The sequence below is a fragment of the Pteropus medius genome, unplaced genomic scaffold (assembly GCF_902729225.1).
Source record: "Pteropus medius unplaced genomic scaffold, Ma_sr-lr_union100, whole genome shotgun sequence".
NCBI classification, from domain to species: Eukaryota; Metazoa; Chordata; class Mammalia; order Chiroptera; family Pteropodidae; genus Pteropus; species Pteropus medius.
The window spans coordinates 14503806-14516823 of NW_024351730.1; the positions used below are offsets into that span (position 1 = coordinate 14503806).

General features: G+C 33.0%; 1 protein-coding gene and 1 pseudogene across 10 annotated transcripts in view; both read left to right on the plus strand.

Moving 5' to 3' along the window:
- Nucleotides 1-13018, plus strand: part of ADGRL3 (adhesion G protein-coupled receptor L3) — a 726915-nt gene that overhangs the window by 45440 nt on the left and 668457 nt on the right. The window lies entirely within an intron of this gene.
- Nucleotides 963-12562, plus strand: LOC120588134 (mitofusin-1-like; annotated as a pseudogene).

Genomic DNA, 13018 nt, shown 5'->3' on the forward strand with positions numbered 1-13018 from the left:
AGGAAGGATTAGCTGTGTCTAACAGAATTTATCAGAAAACCCACATATTCGGGGCTTAAACAGTGTAGAGATTTCTCTCTCTCAGAAAAGAAGTTTATCTTTAGGCAATGCATGCTCTATGTTGTCTTTGTGATGTTCAGAGGCCAACGCTCCTGTCTCCTTCAATATTTTAACTCTGGTTTTCATTTTCAGCATCACCTCATGTTACAGGAAAGCTTCTGGAGCTATAGCTATCTCATCCACATTCCATTTTGCAGAAAGGAAGGAAGCAAAGCAAGGAGGGCAAAAGGAATGCATTTTCCAGTTGAATCAACAGACTCCCAGGAAATTTCATACAACACTTAAATATATCATTAGAATGAACATTATAACATGACCATACCTAGCTGAAAGGGAAGTTGGGAAAATTACCAATTTTAATTGTGTGCATTGTCTCTTTATAAAATAAAGAAAAAAAGAGGAGAATGGATTTTATGTGCAACTAGTAATTACTGTCATTGTTTACATATGTGATTGGCTACTTCTCTGATTTTCAGTTTCTATAAAATGGACAAAAGAGTATCTTACCCATGGTATTTGTATGAAGGTTAAGGGGGATACTAAATGATACTTTACCCTGGAATACAATAAATGTTACTGTGGTTGCTTTTTTAAATTCTCATTTTCTTTATAATTACTCTAAATTAGAGCAATGGGAAGTCTCAAGGCTCTATGGAGTCTTATGATATGGTGATCTGCATTAATTTGTAAATTATTTCACTTTTGGGACTAATATGTGCTTTGCAATTGGTGTCTTCTTCTATTGTTTCTCTTCTATAAGGCCTTATGCAGAGTGTACATTCCATCTTCATGCCCTATATGTAACTGAGAACTGTGGATTAGTCACTCCTTGAAGTGGAAAAAGATTAGCCACAGCAGCGATTAATCTATTCTGAAATTTTGGGACTACTATTTATATGACGATGGACAGTGAGGGTCTGATCTGGTGGGCTTTAAAGAGTCTTTACAATTTTATACTATTAAATTTTACTGCCCGAGATACTTTTCCTCTTGCATTCTAAAAATAGCAGATTATTCAGATTTGAACTACTTTAATATTTCCAAGAATAAAATAGTTTAGCGATACTTACAAAATATATTTTTGTTGTTGCAAAATAGCTATAGGATTGTACATTATTTTTCTTTACATTAATAGATTTTAAACATGCAATTTTATGCATGGAACTGGGCTATTTTTCCTCCCAAATGAGCAGTGCATTACCAATAACTGAGTTCTCCCAAATAACTGCAGGGAAATACTGGTTTTGGTAATTTGGTTCTATGTCTTTGAGAGAGTACTTATACTCTCATGGACTCGTTTCCTCATCTACAAAAATAGGAATATTTGTTATATTTGTTTTATAGGTCTATGAGGAGCAGTTAAATAAAATTATAAATGTGAAGTGTTAACATTGTGTCTGGAGCAAGAGATTATTACAATTATTGTTTTATTGCAGATACTACTATTGTTACTATTATGGAAATGGACTTAGCTCATCTAATTAGGGTAATGGTCAATTTATCTATTGCTACATAGCAAACTATCTCAAATCCAATGGTGTAAAACAACAAACATTTTATTATGCTCACAAATTATGTGGACAAAATTCTCATAGGGCACAGAAGCAGTGGCCCGACTCTCCTCCACAGTTTTCTAGGGCCTCAGTGGGGACGATTTCAAAGCCTGGGGATGTCTCATGTCTGAGGTCTGGGTCATCTGGAGGCTCCTTCACTCAGGTGTCTGGTTTCTTGGCTGTGATGACTTGAAGGTTGTGTCCCGCTAGACTTTTGACTAGAGAACCTATACATGACCTCCATGTGGACTTCTCTCAGCATGAGAGCTATGTTTGGAGCAGGGACATTCAGAGATTGAGTGTTCCAAGTGACCAAGGGGAAACTGTATGACATTTTATGACCTTGCTTCAGAAGGCACCTAGCATCACATCTGCCACATGCTATTAGCTGAAGTGTTCACAAGCCCTCCCAGATTCAAGGGGAAGAGAAATATACCTTATATGTCATTGGAAGGAGTGTCAAAGGTCTTGGAGCCATCTCCAGTGCCCTATTGTTCCTTGTAGAAGGATGAAAAGTAGCAAGGAATAAACATGATTTGGCTTGAAAATAGTTTTTCTATAAACTATTCTAAGAGTAATGCAACTCTAATCTGTCACTATCTAGTACAGGCAATCAGTTAAAGGTTTTCATCAAAGGCCTAAAATCACTGTAAACATAATCCTAGCTTTTAATTCTTTTAACCTTAGACATTTACACTATCAGCTCTAGGATAAATCTTTCTTTTAAAGTTTAAAAGTCATTGTGGTTCTCAGCAGGCATACTTTATTTTTCTCTTATAGACATTTTCTCTTTCTAAGATTTTCGTAAAGATTAAATTACCTATTTTTAAAATGCTTAGAACAATACCAGGTATGCTGTAAGTCCAATATAACTATCATATATATAAAATACATGTAACCTCTTTTAAAATACTATAAAGGATAATATGAAGTAAATTATTTGTAAGTCAATATAATATTTACCAATATTGTACGATTAAGATTAACACTACAATATTTTGTCAAAAGATTTGAAAAATAAACATGTGATTGAAATATTTTAAAAGTCAAAATTCACTGTCAAAAAATTCATTTATTTTTTTAATGAAAATGAATTAATATTCTTTCTAAGAGCCATACTTATAATTATATTTCAGATGTGGATGTCTCATTAATTTTCCAAATTGATCTGTTATTTATTTAGAAGCAACAGTATATCATCAAATGAAGTTAATAGTTCACTTGTTCATATTGTTGTATTTTGGATCATTTTTTATTTGTATTTCATTTGACTCAAATTAATTAAACATTTTTTGAAGGGCCTGATAGCTCATTTCAAAACTTGAGATTATACCACCCAGTGCATAATGATATTCTTCTATGCTTATTAAAAGCAAAAAGAAATATATTTACATCGAAATAACCCATACTCTCTTCTGCTCACTATTGAGCCTTCTATTTCATTTTTATTTATAATGACCTCATACTAGGAGCACCTTGAATAAATAATAGTCTAGAAATTTGAATAGCCAGGGTAAACTGATGTTTGATGCTGTTCCCCTCTGAGTTCAGTGAGGACACTGAGGTTAAAGTGTGTCATGCTTTTTTTTTTTTAGTTATTCATTCTCAGTCTATGCTAGTTATATGAGAAATTCTGACAGTTAACCTTGTAAATCATTCAGGAATCTGACTGCTTTTTCAAAACATACCTGAGCCTTTAGGCAGGATTCTACAGGTGATTGCCCCTGGATGTTTGCCTAGAGATGATTTAGAAAATTGGTTGGAAGCTTTGCTCTTCCCCAGCTATCAAAAATTAACCTGCCAGAAATTTGCAGACACAGCAATGTTAATAATTCTGACTCATGCATAAGACTTTTTTTTTTTTTTAAGCCAGCTATTCCAAATTCTAAAGATTCATCATTTATTATTTGGTAATTTACTTTTATGTTTGTGCTATGAATAGGACATTCATTATCAGCCTCCTTGACTGCCTCAAACCCCTAGGGTGTTAACTCAATGTAGTATTATTGGAGGCACGTAACCAGTATTCTCTTACTGTAGTGGTGAACATAGTCCTTGCTGGGAAAAAAAGAGAAGAAAATATTTGAGACAGACTTACCTCCAAGGAGGACTATTGTTTGATTTCTAAACAGGCAGGAAATACATTGCGCTGCAGTGTCCCCTTGGGCGTTCATTAAAGCATCCTGCCTGGGTCACAGCAGTGAGAGCCGACAGAGCCAAGGAGATTAGTTTGTGACATATATACAATTTTGTTGATATGTTCAGTTTCACTCATTTGTGTATCTATTTGTGATTTAGTATATAGTCAGCCTTTCTATAAATTTATACATTTCTGTTTATTTCTAGAATTATTATATACTTTATAATTAAAGCTTCAAATGCTTTACAATTTTACGTATAATTTAGTTAATTCTAACACTGTCAGGACTGAACTAGATGATCTCCAAAGACTTTTGCAGTTCTAAATCCCTATGATTCTGTGATCCTGATTATTTTTCTAAAATTAAACCTCCGATTTTATTACCTTTGCTTAATTCTAAGTGTAAACATTATTTGGATCAAAGTGATATATAAAGCAATCAAGTAGAGTTATCAATATTAATGTTTAAGAAAAGGAAATCTTTCTACTTTTAGTTATTTTTATTTTAACCGCTTCTCAACATCATTGTGCATTTTTTTTCTTCCAGTTACGGGAGGTGAACTAGTGGTGAACTACAAGTGGTGAACTAGTCCTAGGAGGTTGAACATAGAGCACATATTGTTAACCATTGTACTACACTATGTGTCATTTTTGTTTCAGATAACTCATGGTTAGCGTAGCCAGGGTAGCCCCTGGTAAACAATAAATCGTTTTCTAGCATCATACAAATCAAGTCCTAATAAGTTGTTATGGAAGCTTTGTAAAGAATAATGTAAAACTCTTCTGCCAATATTTTGAAGAATTTGCTGTTTTCTTCTTTTGTAAACTGAAAATGCATTTGTCTGTCTGCTTACAGTCTTCTGGCCTCTCTCCAATCCTTTAGTTCCTTTAAAGATTACTGCAGTTGTTGAATCTATTTTTCAAGTCCTCTCAAAAAATCAGGTCCTTAGTCAAATGGTCCAGGAAATGGAAATGCTTTTCCAGCAACTGTTTCTCAAAAACACTTTCTTATCTGTAATTTCACTTTTCATTCTAACCAGTTTTGCTTCTGCATTTTTCAGTCAAATAGTCATTCTCTGTGACAGAAAATTCTGAGACAAAATGAATATCATTTATATGTCTATAATGCAATCATCCTTTTAATTATTCTTTACCTTTTATACCATTAATCTCAAAACATGCCTTATTTCTTTCCTTGCTTGTGGGTATTTGCATATTGTTTTAAATTATAGCAGCACTTTTTTGTATTAAGCTGATAAAGAGTTTAAAAATAAATCAGAGATGATCTTTTTTTTTTTTTTGCAAATCTGAGTAGATTTACAAAAGTTCCAAGAGCTGGTACCAATAATTACCAACATTTTTTTTTTTTCCCTCAGAATGAGCAGTAAAAGGACATGACAATTCAGAAATGTCATTTATATCTTTCAAGATGATCTTTTGTTTGTTTTGTGGGAATAAGTATTGTGAGTTAATGAACACAAAATCCAACACAGGAAGCACAGTTTTACTTTGCCAATGATTCACTTTATGTTAATTTTTACCTCCCATGAAGTATAATCTAGAAACGAAACAAGTTAATAAACTCCAAAGATGATCGAGAACATCCAGGATAGAATCACATTTTTAACATGTAATCCTAGTTAAATTTGTAGTGGTTTTGACTATCTGTAGTCCTTTATCCTGTCATTTGTATTTATAGAAAAATAATCTGCACCTCTGAAAAACAGAATTTAATATTTTTTCTACTGAAAATTGTAACATTTGTGATTCTCTTTCTTATTTCTTATGCTTGAAGTTTTTTACAACATGCACATACACATATACACACAAAAGCAAATTTTAAGATAAATTGAAATATGAAAATTATAATGCAATATTTCCCAGCTGAACACAAAAGCATACTGAAAAAGTCTTACTGTACATTCCACAAAGCCAATGACAAATCTTGCCAATAGTTCTTAGAGTCAGTTTTATTGCAAAATATATTCAATACTTTTACTTTACCTTCTAATATCTTGAATTCCTCAGGATCGAAATGAGGTATTTCTATTAGATCCATATTCCCAAGTCTATTCCCAACACATTTGCCTTCCTGTGAATAATATCGTTATAGTCTGTGATAGATCACAATGTCAAGAAACTGATCTTGGTCCAATTTTTAACTCTGTTGGATGAAATAAAAAAATTCATCTGCTTCCAAATTTTGGAGTGAGACAAAAGACAGCTATTTAAAACAATAGTTCTATTTTTTTTTTTATGGTTTCTAATTAGTGCTATTTATTATTGTTGTTTTAAAAATCATTATAATCCTCTGGTAGCAAATTTATATCATGAGGGCCAATGAGTCTATTTGTTTAAGTTCTTAGACCAGATATGTATTACAAAAAATCAGGGTTCTTTGAACATGGTGTTAGATATGTTAACAAGGGTAGCTCAAGAACACTTTAAATGTATATTGTAAGTGCCATTTAAAAAAGATGGAGATAAGTATTAAAATTCAACTAAAAGCCCCACTACTGAAGTATTTTGGTAAAAATGATTGTTAACAGTCTTGAAGTAAAAAATAAAACATGCTAATATTACTATGTTATCACTAGTGTTCTGTAGTCAGTTTACATGAGCTTATTAAAGATTATTTCACTACAAAGTATTTTTGGATCCATTTTGCTTGATGGAGGTAGAAGTGTATGCGTGTGTGTGTGCATGTGTGCACATGAACTTCTGGGCAGAAGGCGCAGCAGTTTGTGAGAGAAAAGTGCAGTTTGTGAGAGAAAAGTGGTCTCAACTGCCTATTTTTGTCTGAGAGAAGAGGTGAGCAGGTATGGGTTATGGTGCACCAAGGTCTTAGTTTTAGCTACCATCTCCCTATTTCCACCATGACTAATACGTTTTTATAAACCTTAGCCTGGATTTTAGCATTTCTACCCCACCAAGACTAAATACTCGGAATCTAAAGGAATCTTGCTTGTTAGCACTGAATGGACTCACGGTCCACATCCCTTTGTAAATGGTTGTAGTCTGGGTTCCAGTGAAAAAAAAAAAAGGCCTCCTTACAACAGCAGGGTATCCCTGAAAGGAGGACGTGCTGCTCTACAGGCCACCATGGTTTGAGTACTCATGTTTACTTTTCCATCTGTACCAGATGCCTCTCTACATAGAACTCTTGAAATATATAGGACCCACCAGCAACCTCTGGACTGCATAAGCTTGTGGCATATGTTACATCATCATAAGGTGGTTCGTGGGGCCTTAGGGTCAAAGTTTTGATCCACTCTTCTGGGATATGTGACCTTGGGGATGTTTCTTTATTTCTCTGATTTCCTTCCTTCCTTGTTGAAGGTCAGTACAAATAGTACCTGCCTCCTGATTGTTCTGTTATGTTAAATAACATAATACATGTAAAGTGCTTAGTTTTATATCAGGCACATAGTAAGAGCTCACTCAATGTTGTTGATTTAATTGTCATTGACACTACTGAGATGTTGTCTAACTGTTGAATGAATAAACCTAGGATACTGTTCATACCCATCCTTTGTAGCTTCTAAAACTATAACATCAATATGTCTATATTTCAGCAGTAATTACATATTATTTGTACATATTGTTAAAATAAAGTAACTCATTTATAGGAATTATAATTAGATAATACTGTATATTGCAAGTGCAATAAAAATAGTCCTCATATACTTTGCTTTCTTAAATCCCATATGTAAGGTAAGAAGATACTAATTTGGCCTTTCTCTCCAAGATTTTAAAGCATTCCAATATTTGCTTCATTAGCTCTTAATATCACTTCAGGCACACTTCTCCATCAGTTGAACTTATCTCACAACTAACTTAGGATTAATTCCAATAAAATATTTCACCAGCATCTTCTCATTATCGTTATTTTAATTATTTTTAAAATCAAGACAAATGACACAACATTTTAATAGAAGACCATCACTATTCAGAATTGGTCCGGCTTCTTTCTTAATTTCAGGAACTAAGCAAAGCAATTTTTCTCACTGCCTAGAGTCTTTGCAGTTTATCCTTGCAGTGTTTGTATTGCATGAAGTCTCACTGAGCTGCAGCTTAGTCCTTGTCTTTCACTTATATGATGAGAGAAAGGAGGAAAATGGCAATGTTGGCTTTTGCATCTTTCTCTTGTACTTTGTCTTCCTTTTTCTTTGAACATATTTTTATTCAATAATACTTTCATTAGAAATCTATGAGATTCTATTATAAAGTGATGTAAATCAATGCAGACTCAAATAGGTTACCAAGATATATGCTAGTGACATATTAGATTTCTTCTTTTCTACAATTTCAAAAATCATTTTATGATTCAATTTAGGAAAATTTGAATAAGTAATTGGTATCTAATACTGTGCCAGAGGCTTCAGGGATTCCTAAAAAAGTATAAAAATGTTTCTTACAGTCAGGGAACTTCAAATTTTATCGATGTTTATGAGACATGTATGATTAAATGTCAAAATATATGATAGACATACTAGATAGTAATACCGCATGAAGTTAGAGTCAGAAGAGCTCAGAATGATTCAGATATTTGAAGATAGTTTCATCAAATATTAACCTATAAAGACAAAAAAACACTTGAAGAGTATTTGGAACTTAATAATGGTTAGGTTGTTTTATACTATATGGATGAGAGGGAGAATAAAGGACCCGAAAGAACTGTATAAATTTTAGTAACTCCTACCAAAGCCGTTATAGGAAAAAACAGATGAGATCGGGCACATTCAGGGCGGTATGGCCGTACACAGGAAGAACTGAAAGTGTACATATCTGTCTGTCCTTTTCCCTGAGCATTGCTTTGATTTACCTGTTAATAAATAATGAAATGACTGGAGACAGTATAGTGTAGTATAGTTTTATGTCAGAAGTAGAGTATAAGGGTAAGAAAAAAGGCTTTGGTGTAGACAATGTGGTTTTGACTTTTATTTTTTGACATTTACTGTCTTTCTGATTTTAGAAAAGTTATTTAATATCACTGAGTCTCATGTTTTTCATCCATAAATATGTATTTCAGGGTGGTCGTGAGAATTAAATAGGGTAAGTAAAAAGTGCTTAGCAGAGTGTCTTGAATAGAATATATCTCAACACATACACATTTAACTATGACTTGAATTAAAGAAACTTGTTTAGGACCTTTGTAATTGTGTGCAACTGAATCTAATTTCTTCTATATTAAGAGAAAAATATCAATTTACCAAGATGTTTTTAAGGATTTAAATAATTGATATTTTGAAATTGGCCCATGTGTGTGTGTGTGTGTGTGTGTGTGTGTGTGTGTTAGAGAATGTTTGCCATAAAAATTGACAAATGTTACAAATCATGGATGTTTATTTTTTCAAGAGCTGGTTTACAAGCACAGTGCTGTAAAAGAGAGAAAAGATTAAACAATCACACCAAAGTGTGATACAAAGCATGATACAATGTTTCAATGTAGTATTTAGAAGGACATTGGAACCAGCCAGGGAGGTCAAGGAGAGCATCATCTTTGAAAAGAAGTAACAACTAAATTGAATTCTGAAAGGTGGCAACAGCAGAGAAAAGAGATTGTTCAGTGGGAGACTAGGAAATCAAATTGACAGACTGGATTTTATCTGAAACCAGATGAACTTTTTAACATTAGAAGTTAAGATAAAATCAAGGAGGTTATGGAGGAGGTGGCGAACAAGGTTTCATGTGCAATGACAGATGAAATTTGTCGACTCTCTGTTTTGATTGATGAATTTTGTTCTCAGTTTCATCCAATTCCAAATGTATTGAACATATATTAAAAAGAGTTAAATAAGCACAAATAAGATGGTATGGGAAGAAATTTGGCTGATCAGTGCACCAATAAAGTCAACACTTCAATTCTTCAATGCCAGCAAGAAATTATTGAAATTTTCAAGTCATTATTTCCAGCTAGTATACAGAATGAACTACATATATTAATTCCTTGCAAGAAATTTGATCTCAGCTATGACCTAAATTACCACAAGTTAGTTTCAGATTTTTGAGAGGTTATTGTATTTCGGTTTTCCCTGGGCTAGTCTTCCCTTGGCCATTTCCTAGGCCCCACAAATGCTCAGAGATGCTTCTAGGATTATCAGAGCCTATTTTTCAGCTCTCCAGATCTTTATTGTTCCTACGGATCCTACAACACTAGATAATGCCTCACAGATAGAATTCATAATTACCTTAATAACGAGATTAGCTTCTTTTACATCTAGAACATCCATAAGCATCATTGATGTTGGAGCAGTGATTTAGAAAAAACTGTAGGCTGGAAACTCAAATCTGTTTCATTATGTATGTGCAGAGCTTTGAATCTTTATGAAAGGCTGACCTGGACCACACTTGACAAGGAGAGAGCCTTTAAACAACAGTTTATGAGCTATGTAACTGAAAAATTGCAAGTGATTGTTAGCTCCATGAATGCAAACTGAAACCATCAAGTACTGCAAGAAATGGCAATCACTTTTGCTTGCATGTGCCAACAAATTGATAATACACAAAGACATCCAGAAAAAGAAATTCCTAGATTTTCCAAAGAAATAGATCCATTGGAGGAACTTGAAAGTGAGCTAGAGAATTTTACTAAGCAGTTTCTACGTTCAAGCAATAGACAAGAATCTTAAAAGAGAGATTGCTTTGATAATCATCAAAGGAGAAAATGGAACTTGGATGATTTGGGACAGTCGGTTATTTTTATGAAATGACTTTAAATATGAATTGTATGTACATAGCAAATTCTTGTATAGATTCTGATAATGAGGTACCTCAAGATCTTTGCATTTCTGGCATTTCTGTAGAGTGGTATGATGTCTCTTTTGTTTTAATTTTAGGTTAAAGAAAGCCTATATTGTTTGTGTTAAAATGATAAATTAGTTTAAAAGCAACAGAACTAACTATGACTCCTGAGGGGTGGGGCCTTCCTCTCAATTGGGGCTCTTTTTGTTTTTGATTATGAGGAACTCTGCTTCCTGGAACCCAGGAGTTAGAGAAGGCTCATTTTCTCTAAATTCTTATTTTCATTTTATTTTTCAAAACTAATTTTTGATGTTGATTTAATGAGAATAGTCACTTTTTTGTTTTGTAAACAGCATTACTGTAATCATCAAAAATAAATAAAATTAAGTCTAAAAGATTTGCCATGCAAAGTGAAAGGATAAAGTATTTATGGCAGAAAGAAACCTGTGTAAAGGTCTAAAGCTAAGAGAAGATTTTTCTTTCAAATAATTGAGTTCAATGGGGTTAGATCTTACGTGTCTATGGGAGATAGAGATGTTAGGGAAAGAAGAAACTGATGAAGAGGTAAAACAGATCAGAGAAAGGCTTAGTAAACCATAGTTAGAAGGTTTGACTTTCAACATTACTCCACATTGAAAGAAACAAGACTATGAGAGTCATCTCATGCAATAATCATATCATTTTTATTTTTTTAGCAGTGCCATAGATTCTGGGAAATTATAGTCATTCATAGCCATCTATGTGGTGTGGTCATTCAGCTATCTATAACTTCATAATTATAATAAGTTTTTTCTTTCTTATGTATTAAGCATGTTATTTTTTTAATAAAGGCCTTTGTGAAATTTGGAATGCTGAGTATATGAATTCTGCCTGGTAATAGTAACTGTTTTAAAATTAGAAGATAAAGTTAGTTTGGCATGACTTCCCTGTCCTGGGAATTACCCTTCCTTCTGTAAGTGCTAATTCTATTTTATAGTTGTATTAATTTTACTGGGAAGAAACAATCTCACCACTGTGTTATTTGTAGACTCTACTCCCTTGAAAAAATTATTTCAATGTTCATTTTCACATTCTGTGAACAGTATATTAGTAATCGCCACTGTTAGATCTTTGACTGACCTGGACTGCTTCTTGCCTGGTCCAGCATCCTGAACTTATTTAAAATACTTTCCTTGGTTTCTTCCCATCATCTTTATTTTGGGCCCTAGTTTCTTCCTATCATATTAATAATAGCATATTCAATATTAAGAACATTTACCTTGGTTGAGAAAAGAGAAGGAAAATAGGAGTTGAAAATTTCTGTCTCTTCTCTCTAATTTTGTTCTACTTTATACAATGCCACCTGTTCACCAAGAATCATGGACTTATCTTCTTTAGTTTGAAAACTGAGGAACCAGTTCATTATTTTTGTCCTGCAATGCACTATCACCACTCTTAAGAACCACTATAACTCAACCAGGAAATTATATGTTTTTTTAAAATATTTCCAGACAAACTACCAGCACCTTGGGTCTCAGAGGTAGTACAAGAGAAGGTTTATAAATAGCACCCAGATATATTAAGACTACATATTTAGACAAATTTAGATTCTCATACAAAGGTGAAAGTTTCACATTTGACATTACTGTATATTGTTGAATGTAGTCTTGGTTATTTAGTCACTAGGAGGATAATGAATAGCTGCATTAAAAAATTAGAGGCAAATGTAAAATTATCATAAAAAACATTTCAGCCTCAATTTTCTCTATGCTGTTTTATTCCTAAATATAAAATATAACATTATTACCATTATTAAATGAAAACAATTAGAATGAGATTTATAACAAGTAAACTCTTATTTAGTAGAAATTGAGGGTTGTAGTAAAGATACCCTTAATTTTCCCAGAAAGAAGGCTTTAAAAATAATGTATTAATTTCACATTGGCATTTAAAAGAAGTCGAGCTATTCCTGTGGAGAGGAACCTGGTGATTGGGGTTTAATCCTTTTAATGTTAGCTGTAGTTGAATATATATTATAAAGCAGTTGTCTTTGTATATAGTACCCTATAAAAAGACCCTGGAAATGTCTTAGCTTTATAAATTTTTATATCGAAGTCTAGTCCTTCATTTTGGAGGAAGAATAAATACTTCTATTTCCCATATGGATGGAGTGTCTGTCTACCATGAAGTGCCAGAAAAAGGCTTAAATGATATGTGATATGCTACTAGTCATTTAATGAGGCATACAGTGCAGCATAATTATGACTATGTTACTTGATCATTTCAAGTTGTATCCATCAAAACTGTGGGTACTCATTTCTCAAATGAATTTTAAAAAGTTTCTAAGGCCAGGAAAACATAAGTACTGAAATTGGGAGGAACAAACTTGCTATAAACGGACCAATAGCAAATGTAATGTAGAGAGCTTCCTGGTTGTCAATAAAATAGGCTTTGTTTATTTATCCATTGAGAATAGATTCTTTTTCTTTGTTCCAGGTTAATTTTGACTTTCTTTGAAATAAATGGAAATCATTTTGAGATA